Below are 11,480 nucleotides of genomic sequence, written 5' to 3'. Positions count from 1 at the left end.
ATTGTTTATTAAGGTTCTGCTGTGACATTAGCCCTTTGATCTTGGAGATGTTCTTTAGGTGGTAGAAGGACGACTATGTCTCTATGATCCTCTGAAGGTTCAGGTCTATCACTCCACCCATCCTGCATGCAGAAGTCACATAGAACATCACTTCATATATTTAAAATTCAACATAAAACCGAATTCTAGCAGCTTTTAAATATTTCAATATGTTAGAGAAGCAGCATGGAAGCAGCATCACAGCAAAGAAAAAAAAAAAGTAACTTCTTTGTTTTCCAAAGTTGAATAGAACTGCAAATCAGATCACACTATATCCACAGGCCTGCATGAAGATATCATTTGACATATAGATACTTGGGGACATTTTATCACAATTACAGCATGAACCTCAGTGAAAAACACAGTAAGCAAACAGCCACACTCTGCCAACATGCAGAGAGAAACAAATATCTAAGCTACGGCAACAGGTTTTCTTTAGGTAGAAAACTTTGAACCAATCTGATTGCATGATCTGGTTGAATTGTCTCTGTAAAGTGCCTTGAGGTGATATGTGTTGTGAATTGGCGCTATATACATTAACTGATTTGAATTGAGTACTCTGAATGATTCTGATGGGCCCTGGCTGTTCATGCAGGAAATACCCATATTTGGTCCTCAGATGCAGAAGTCATCAGGTGAGTCATTGGGAAACATCTCTTCACTTTTTGATTTCCTCCTGGTCAGGAGAGCAGGAAGAGGCTTAAACATCACACTACAGAGTAGGAAAATTATTGAAATAAATATTATTGGAACATTACATAAATTCCTCTGCTTTATGCTCCAGCAGTGACAAACACTCATCAACACATTGAGAAGTGACTGTTACTGACTGACTGAACCAGTTTGTTTGGTTCTAGTCTGAATGAGTTCAGAGGAAAACTGTTGTAATCTGAGAAGGAGGAAGCTGCAGAGGCAGACCTGCAAGACGCTGCTCCTCCTAATGTGATATTAAATCTACCTTCCATGATCACGGTCTCTAGATCTAAACCTTGTAGAAAAGCTGTGAGTGAGCTGGGGAGAGCATGGTAGAGGATCAGGACTCTGGATGATTTTAATATAATCAGAAATCCAGCTGTTGGAGCCGCAACCTTTTTCCCTTGGCTTCCTCCTAGTTGGTCCAGCCACACCTGCTCCCAATCTGCTGATTAGCCTGTCTTGGTTCAGTCTCCCATATATACACCACCTCTACAGTCACTCAGTGCTGGCTTGTTGTTTTGTTTTTTTTTGTTCCCTCGTCTCTGGCTTCCTATGTGAGTTTTCTCTGATGTAAACTGATTTTTGGTGATCAGTATTTTGGATTTCTGCCTCAGTTGCCTATTAAATCTGCAAGACTCACCTCTGCCTCCTGATCTCTGCATTTGGGTCCTTAAAAACCTCCACCCAACCGTGACAGATAGATCTGGTGGAAACAGCTTTTATCAGACTGTTCTCCACATCCAGTCTGTTCCTTTGTGGTTTTGATGTGTCAAAGCTAAGAAGTTCACCTCACACAGATAAGTAGAACCAAAAGGTAAAGGTTCAAACAGTTCAGGATATTCTTTCTCCACATCACACAAAAACTTTGTCAATGTCTTTTCCGCAAATGTTATGTTAAGCCCACCATCAGTAGATAAATCCATCAGATGCCTTGTGAGAAGGTTGCTGCTGGAAGGTCATCAGAACTGGGCTGATGTTCTCTACTTTCTTAGTACTAGTGAGGATGCAGGCAGCCGCATTCTGGTTTAGCTGCAGCTCTGATCCGATGCAGGGATCCATTCTACTAATGAAGAACAAAGCAGGAAATTGTTTATTAAGGTTCTGCTGTGACATTAGCCCTTTGATATTGGAGATGTTCTTTAGGTGGTAGAAGGACGACTATGTCTCTATGATCCTCTGAAGGTTCAGGTCCATCACTCCACCCATCCTGCATGCAGAAGTCACATAGAACATCACTTCATATATTTAAAATTCAACATAAAACCGGATTCTAGCAGCTTTTAAATATTTCAATATGTTAGAGAAGCAGCATGGAAGCAGCATCACAGCAAAGGAAAGAAAAAAAGTAACTTCTTTGTTTTCCAAAGTTGAATAGAACTGCAAATCAGATCACACTATATCCACAGGTCTGCATGGAGATATCATTTGACATATAGATACTTGGGGACATTTTATCACAATTACAGCATGAACCTCAGTGAAAAACACAGTAAGCAAACAGCCACACTCTGCCAACATGCAGAGAGAAACAAATATCTAAGCTACAGCAACGGGTTTTCTTTAGGTAGAAAACTTTGAACCAATCTGATTGCATGATCTGGTTGAATTGTCTCTGTAAAGTGCCTTGAGGTGATATGTGTTGTGAATTGGCGCTATATACATTAACTGATCTGAATTGAGTAGTCTAAATGATTCTGATGGGCCCTGGCTGTTCATGCAGGAAATACCCATATTTGGTCCTCAGATGCAGAAGTCATCAGGTGAGTCATTGGGAAACATCTCTTCACTTTTTGATTTCCTCCTGGTCAGGAGAGCAGGAAGAGGCTTAAACATCACACTACAGAGTAGGAAAATTATTGAAATAAATATTTATGTTTATGATATTCTTAGGGTTACCTAAAAAATATTATTGGAACATTACATAAATTCCTCTGCTTTATGCTCCAGCAGTGACAAACACTCAGCAACACATTGAGAAGTGACTGTTACTGACTGACTGAACCAGTTTGTTTGGTTCTAGTCTGAATGAGTTCAGAAGAAAACTGTTGTAATCTGAGAAGGAGGAAGCTGCAGAGGCAGACCTGCAAGACGCTGCTCCTCCTCCTTTTATTTCCTTTAACTTGTTTTTTTATGAGTTTTTTTTATCATTTCTTCCTTTTTCTACAAATTTCTTATTCTGTAAAATATGTTTTCCACCAGGCAGTTCAGCTGACATGTTTGATTGTTAAACACAGTTGAGGGTCTGTGGTGCTGCGGGCCTGATTCTCCTATTATAGGATCCAGGATCACATGACATGTTACATCATAACCTGCTGAGGGAATTAAACATGGGTTGTTCTTTGGTCTTTCAGTGGTTTGATGATGTGAAACATTTGTAAAATAAACACTGAAAGGATTAATGTTATATTAAATCTACCTTCCATGATCACGGTCTCCAGATCTAAACCTTGTAGAAAAGCTGTGAGTGAGCTGGGGAGAGCAGGGTAGAGGATCAGGACTCTGGATGATTTTAATATAATCAGAAATCCAACATTATGAACACAGACTGGTTGTAATGTTTGTCTGAGAACAAACTAAATGTTTCTCTGACTGGAACAGAAACGCTCCACATTTCTCTGTTCTCAGAGGGTTTCTGCTGTTTGGGACTGAGGTCAGTCTGAGTCTTTCTGAACCTCATCTGATTCTATTCACAGCTTCCCTCAGAGACACAGACAGAACATTGGATGTTCTACAGCAGAAATCTGACTATAAATGCTGACAGTTTAATAAAGGAACCTTCCTTGTTTAACCTTTTTGCTGCTTGAAATTACTTCTATAGCAGTTTTCTTCTGTGTAAATGAAAGTAAACCTGCAGCCAGGAACAGTTTCAGTGTAATTAGAGCAGAGAGAAAATATTTCCTCAATGTTCAGATCCTGTCAGGACAGGTTGAGCTGATATAATCTCAGCATGCCACCAACGCACAGATTATCCAATCAGAGAAAAGTTCAGTTTGAAGTTATTTACTGTGTTGTTTCTGCTTTCAGATCATTAATGCTCACACTTCCTCTTCTAAACTAATTATGCTAATGATTTATCCTCTAATTCATTCATGTTTTTAAACTCACTCCCCCCCCAACCACCACCCCGTCCGTCCCATGACCCAGAGGAGGCTGAGGAGGCTGCAATAAAAGATGGATTGAGGAATAAATAACAACACTGCCACCTACTGGTTAAACAGAGACATTAATCTTTGTTTTTTGTCAATAGCGTTCAACACACTGAATATTTTATAACCATACAGTATTTTTCCCAGTAATAACGTAACATCTGTTAAAAATATTCCAGTAAACCCAGTCTGCCCCACTGAGTTGTTAACTTAAATCGCTGAGAGCAAGAGCCTCTTCTGAAATCCCTCCTGAAGGGCAAGTATGGGGTGACAGTGGACAGAACAACTTCCTTTAAAGTTACAGATAAATTTGAATTAATGAAATATCAGGAAAATAACAAATAGGCATGAAGGTGTCAGTGTGTCAGTCAATAAGCACACTAACAGCAGCATAACCAGGTAAAGTGTTACCATTCGTACACAAGGAATCAAAAAGTCTTTTCAGGATATCAGAACCTGAATCAGCATTTTTTTTTTTTCAAGATGCCCTGGGAAAGTTCTTGTCCAAGTTCCAGAGCCATAGAGAAGCCTTCATGGAAGCTGTTTCCCTCCTTACCAGTTATTTATTGCTATGAGGATGTAAATCAACGCCTCTAGAACAAGCAGTTCTCCTCTAAACCAGGAGGTGGCAGCAGTGATACCATCATATGGAATCTCCTACTTTGATGTTTTAGAGTTAATATATCAACCAAAAGCAAAAACAATTCACAATAACTAAAAGTAAAGAGGGCTAAGATTACAGGATTATTGCTCGTTTACAAACTAGTCTTTTTTTATGGGGTAGAGTTTGTCTCTGAAGTCACCTAGGAGTCTTTTATGTGATAAAGATGAAGAACAGCTGCTCAACCCATTTAATGTATATATTATGTAGAGCCATAAACTCATTTAAGGACTGATTTATAAATATGCTGTAGCTTTACTAGCAAGGGCCTCATGAAAATCTATCGTCTTTAATTATTCATTTAGAAATTATGATGTACTCATTCATTCTTTATACAGTAGCCCAACAAAACTTTGTTTTTGTTGGGCTACTCTATGAAGCCTCAAACTCAATGCTATTTCTGACATTTAAATAAAAAAAGCTTTCTGTATGGAAAGCGAAATGTCTTCAAACTTGAAAACAAATTTAATTGGATTGTTTTTAATTTTTTTGGAATCCATGGTGAAAACACTGTGCATCTGAAATGGAGAGCAATAAATTTCACACATTGTTTGCCCCCCCCAGGTTCTTGTCCTTGTTCTATTGTTTCATTCCTCATCTTACAAAGTTGCAATGAAATACCAGAATTTACAATATATGAGTTGAATTATATGTCTTTATTGTTAGCATGATAAAACATAGGTTAAATTGGGCTTGAATTATGATGCTGTGCCTTTGCATCAGTTCCAACAAAATGGCACCAGGTCATAAACAGGATCACAAAAAAACAATTGAAAAAAAAAATAATAATAATCAAATAATTGCAAAAGTCAATATTTAACATGGAAACATTTGATGGAAAAATAAACTACATGAAAATGGTTGATGTTTTTGATTTGAAGAAGAAGACAATGCTTCCACTGAAAAATAAAGTTTGAATTACATTTTTGAAGAGGTACATATTTTTTGTAAAAGTATTACACACTTGGATAAAATAGAAATCTTAAGATGTGCACTTATTTAAGGATATTCAGAAACAAGCTGCAAGCTGGCCATTGGACATCTGGACTTCTTCAGTGATGAGTAGACAACATCTCGATCCGTTAAGACTTCTAAATTAAAAAAAGGTTAAGAAAAGATTGTTTGACAAAAACAAATAATGTTTTTTACTGCAACATAAATGGTACATGAAATATTCATTCACTCAACCTTATCCACATTTTGTACTCTAGTCCATATCTGCCAACTCTTGATTTTAAGCCCGGGACTTCCCATTCCTAAGACTACAGTGTGTAATAATCACAGGAACTTGCTTATAGAAATATATATATTAATATATATAATATATTAACTATCTGCATGTTATTTATTATCACAAATTCACTGATATTCTCTCAAAATTTGTGTTTACTTTGCCCTATAAATAGCTATTTATACTTAACAGGAGTCGGTTAGCATTTGTGGAGGCAGACATCTTTTGAACTAGGGCAGCGCAGAGCTGACAAACTACAGAGATCACCATTAAGCTCGAATGGGTCTGCGACAAGTTAGGCCTGTATACAATTCTACACAGACTAAAAAAAATACTATTTATAAAATTACCCATGCCAACTAGACTTACATTGGCCATGACCAGCAACTGCTCAGTTATTATGCAGATGACTGATTTCAAGTGCAGCTTTTTATGTTTTTAGTTTTGCTTTTCTGAGGAGACACATCTTTCTCCTGCCCTCAGTCCATGTTTGTTTGGTCAAAATGCTCAAAACACAGGGACAAAACACCTGGAAACCTGAGGTAAGGTTTCCAACCTACCAACTATGCCTAACCCTAACCCTCTGTGGCTAAGGAACCACAGCGGCAAAGGGGACAGCTTGTTAGCTCAGGAATAGAGCTTAAGAGTACAGCAGTCTAAGAGGCCTGGTGGAAAACAGCACTGATGGCCCAAAAGAGGCTATCGCTGGCCTTGGTTAGCTAGAGGTTGAGCTAACCACGGAGGATTGAAACATAACCGAGGCTCTGCTTTAGAACTGCTGGAGTTGAACAGTGTGGATCTGAGGAACCTGTGGCCGGAGTGAGTGGGGGAGTGGTATGAGAAAAGGCATCAACTGGCTGGTCCGTTTCTTTGGTGAAGGCTGGACACAAAACAGTCTTTCCAGGGCTAAAGTAAAACTGCTTTATAAAAAAGACCCCCACAAACCTTTTAAAGGGGTCATAGAATTATTATATAGGGAATAAGGTGTAACATTGGTTGGGCTAAAAATTGTATTTTTGCGTTTCTATGAGCCCTAATGCAGCCTGGTTAAAAGCCCTAGAATGAAATGACAGGTTTTCTTCCTTTTATGGTATGCTCATGAATATTTAGATGAGCTATGTGCAGATTGGTTGGTTTGCCATGAATGAAGCTGCTGAGCAAAGGCGCATAATAGCAACCAGCACTCACTCACTGAAACATCGAAATTGTAGATATGGTAGGGTGACCAGATGTCCTCTTTTCCCCAGACATGTTCAACTTTTCATACCTAAAACAATGTCCGGGGGGGATTTCAAAATCGTCCAGGATTTTGGTAGACTACAGTGCAGCACATAGTCGAAACACACCGGGCATTCCAACCAAGTCGTCAGATCCAAGCGACAGAATTTTACTTACAGCTTGCGGTTGTGATGGTCTTACGGACCGAACAGCCCCTCGTTTTAGTAAAAAAAGTTTAGCAAATCCTGCTTTGAACTGTCCAAGATTTTGAAAGCTGTCTTCAGTAAAATGCTTAGAGCAGATGAACAACTGAGCATCAACCTTTGCAGGGATCTTTAGATAGACAAAAATAATCCATGCGTGTCATGTCTACGGATCCTTGGGAAGACTGTGAAAATTTCCCCTTTCTCTGTGCAGCCTGGAACACTCCATTTACTTCCTGTGGTTCTGGCTCACGTTTAATAGAGAAACTGCCTGTTTGTAATTCTTGTAGAAGTAAACCCAAATGTAGGCTAAACGGCTTAACTGTTGTCTTACATTTACCTCTATTCATGTTCTTGGGCCGTGAACCAGTGGGCTGGATGACAATTTAGGGGTGTGACAAAAGTACAGGACCAAAAAAAGGCAACATCCCCAAGTTTACGTCAACTCTGGGCTTCATTTGGATTCGCCCGTTTTATGGTGGAAGTTTAGAATTATGAGATTTGCAGAGAAAGGAGGTGTTGATGGGCTTTGAACTTCTCTGTATGTCTGTTTACCCCACTGAACTATCGTTATTCATCTATGACAATGGAAACTTGGTTTTGCCTTCCATGACCCAGGGGCGTAGGTTTGATTAGAACTTTTGTAGGGACATTATTGGTCTTCAGTTTCATTGGTCTAATGTCATTAGTCCTTTTCAAAAATATGTATGCTCTCTTTTATGCTTAATGTGAGCATCAGGGCTCCTTTTGTATAAAGAGAACAGCAGCATTTCTTATTACATTAATACAAATCTTAATAGCAATACACACACTAGATGCTGTTTAACAATGTTTAAAGCATCACTGACTCTGATGAATGTGGAATTACGACTTTTTCCACTTTGAAAAGGTTAGCATTTAAACTTACCAGCGACTAAGACAGTGCCTATTTAACCAAATATAGTCTAAATATGTGGATTTATCCTGTTCTCTTTTAAAGATATAGAGTTGTGCAGAAGTAAACAGATGTAAACCCCACTCTTATTTTTTTTGTCTCTAATATGCTCTCTCTGTGTCATGCAAAATAATACATTCAAGGGACGGCAAATAAATGTATTGTATTTACATGAGCACTGGAAGTATAAGAGGAACTCACACTGAGCATTTAAAATATTAACTTCACCATACAAGTTGTACATATGGGCTGTAGTTACTCTGTGTTTCATTTCATGTATTTTATCTAGGGCTGAAAAAATGAATCATAATAATCGATTATTTAAATAATCGTCAACTAATTTCGTAATTAATTAATCATTAACTGGAGAATTAACTAGAGAATAGTGCCACTAAAATGTGCCTTTAGCCAACATAGCAACCCACTATGAGCAGGAATTATACCAATATCGTAAAAAATATGTAAACATTTTGTGTTTAAGATAAAAAACAAATTTTTGTCTGTCAATATTCTCCATCCAGAACTCCTTGATAGGAAATGTTTCTGTTTCACCTGGTTTCATTTCGCAAACTATCTTCTTTAAGGAACCTTTGGCTATCTGATTATTAATCGATTCATTGAAAAAATAATCAACAGATTAATCAATTTGCAGAATAATCATTTGTTGCAGCCCTAATTTTATGGTAACATTCAAAACACATTTCTTCCATCATGAGGCTGCCCTGCATCATTTAATCTGTGTTTCCTACAATCATATCATGTTTCTATTATACAAGTACATTTTTAATAGTAAAGTATTTAATATAACACAACATTTTATCAGCATCCTATAATGCTTACTGTCTGACTGTTTAAATGTCTGCAATGTTATTGCGTATCAGGAGATGGAGACGGAGCCTAACAAGACCTCCATCACCCTTGGACCTATCTCATAGAATTTTTCCAAATAGTCTAAAAATTTAGCTTTCAATTCAAAAAGTGGCATCTGGCTGTTTTTTTTAAAGGTTACATTATACTTTAAGTAGTACTACCTTACAAAATCCTCATCAAACAGGTCTTCAAGCTAAAATCTAAAAATTTAAAATCCCATCTTATATCCTCTCTGACTGGGGTCCCCAGTTCATTTCACAAGTACCTCTGTTCTGCTCTCGTTGCCCGTTACACCCTCACCTCCGGCTATTATCCACAAATGGCCAAACTGAATGGAAACCACTCTCCGTTGCCTCACCTCTTCATTTCCCACAGATTGGAACAAGCACCTACCCTGGGTCGAGTATGCTCTCAACTCCCACGTATCCACAGCAACCGGACACTCGCCTTTTGAAATAGCCTTGGGTTATTAACCACCACTTCTCCCTCCTGGTAAACTCCGTATCCCAGTCACCTCAGTTCAACAATATCTCACCCGCTTCCAGCAGGCCTGGAGATCAACTGTCACTGCTCATCACCACACCTCTGAGCAGAACAAGAGGTTTGCTGACCGTCATGGAGTTCCTGACCCTGAATATCACCCCGGTCAGGAGGCTTGGCTTTTATTCAAGGACGTCCTCTCCAACCTCTCTGCCAAAAAGTTAGATCCGAGGGATCGTGGATCTCCTTGCATGATCCTGAAAAGAAACTGTTTAAATCTGCTTCTCTCTGTGCACGTGCCTACTTTAGAGTCCAAGAGCTACAGTAGCATTATGACAGGACATTGTTCATTTACTGTTATCTCCTGATCTTAAAGCTTATTCAGATATAAAGCTAAGACTAATGCTTGTTTTCACATTGTTAAAAAAGCCTTTTCTGTCAGGACTCCTGTCTATCTGTTTGTGTTTTCTGTGTTTGTCTCCCTTCCTCCACCAAGAGGCGCCTGGTTCTGGTCTGCCTCCTCACACACCTGCTGATGGTTACCTCGTTAACGGAGTGTTCTTAAGCTGCTGACTGCCACTACCTCTACGCCAGAGTGTTTCCCAGTTTTTGGTACTCTAGCCAAGCTCAGTTTTGCTGAGTCAAACTGAGTTCTTGTCAACCTGAGTTTTAACTTTGTTTTTGTCTTTGCCTCTCGGCAGGAAGTCATCCTGCAAACTGGATTTTCCGGGCCTTTTCTCCCTGGAAAGATCAACTGAGCTACAAACAGAGCTGGGATTCAAACAGGAGGTTTGGATCCACTTTCCCCAAGAGATCGTTTGAGCTCCGCACTAAGAAAGGGATTCATCTCCACTACGACCCGTTCAAGTACCACAGGAAATCTGAGTGGCAGTCAGTTTCTCCGTTCACCTATTGACAACCGCATTCTGGGTAAACCCTGTTCCGCCCTCCACGGAATCAGACAAACACTGGAACAACAGCATACAGGCTGGAGTCAAGGATTCAACAACTTCTCTGGAAACGTGAGTCAGCAACCAGATCCTCTTCTCCAAGTTCACAAATCAAATTTCCCACTGAGCCTGAACTACCCGCTGTGTCTTCCCCTCACTTTTCAGTTCCGGTTGAGCAGTGTTCAGAGCAACACTTCTCCCTGTATTATCTCTTCAATAAACCTGTTAAGGCTTTTCCCTGATCTCCCTGTTTGGTCATCTGCATTTGGGTCTGAACCTTAGTAAAATCATGACATTTTTTTCACCATATCACTTGCTTTTCAGTCAAATGTAGTATTATTTCTGTTTTGAAGTATTCCTGTTGTGTTAAACAGTAGTAGATAGAAAATCTACGATTTGTGGAAAAAGTTCATTTGAAAACAATGAAGAGACTACTTTCAGAAGAGCTGTAAAGGAAAAGTTTTACCTGGGCTCTCTCTCAATAAATCCATTAATTAATTTAATTTCAACAGGCTAAACACAATCTACTAAAATCATCAGGTGGTTAAATATTTACATCAGTGGTGTCTATATTATTTAATATACATTAAGAATATAAATAAATCAATAAATAAAAACACATTCTCTTTTAGGTATGGCTTATCGCGTAACATTGTGTTAGGTTTAATTAATTATACATCATTTGCATTCTGTTAGCCAGATTAGACAGAGTAGAAGGCCTTCCTTCACATTGTGGATGTCACTGTGTGTACGGAGGTCATCTAATCAGGACAGCCTTCGTGTCTTTAAGAGTACACAGGATATGGGCACATCTTGGAGCCGGTCTGATAGAGGAGAGCTATCTGTAACCCTGAGACAGGGAGGCAACCTGCATGGAGTTCAAGACATGGATGGCGTGTCAGTTTCTGATACGGACAGCTAAGCATCCACATGATGCAACACATAGACTCATGAGGTATAAGAAGCAGGAGATGACCTTAATCGGGGCTCAAACTTTGCCGGACGCTTGCGGACGTGATTTTTGAGACCACAGCTGTGCATAGCTCTAAGCA

The sequence above is a fragment of the Cyprinodon variegatus genome, unplaced genomic scaffold (genome assembly GCF_000732505.1).
Source record: "Cyprinodon variegatus isolate N-32 unplaced genomic scaffold, C_variegatus-1.0 Scaffold699, whole genome shotgun sequence".
Classification (NCBI taxonomy): Eukaryota; Metazoa; Chordata; class Actinopteri; order Cyprinodontiformes; family Cyprinodontidae; genus Cyprinodon; species Cyprinodon variegatus.
The sequence above is the reverse complement of the archived record's forward strand: the minus strand, read 5'-3'. Positions refer to the sequence as shown.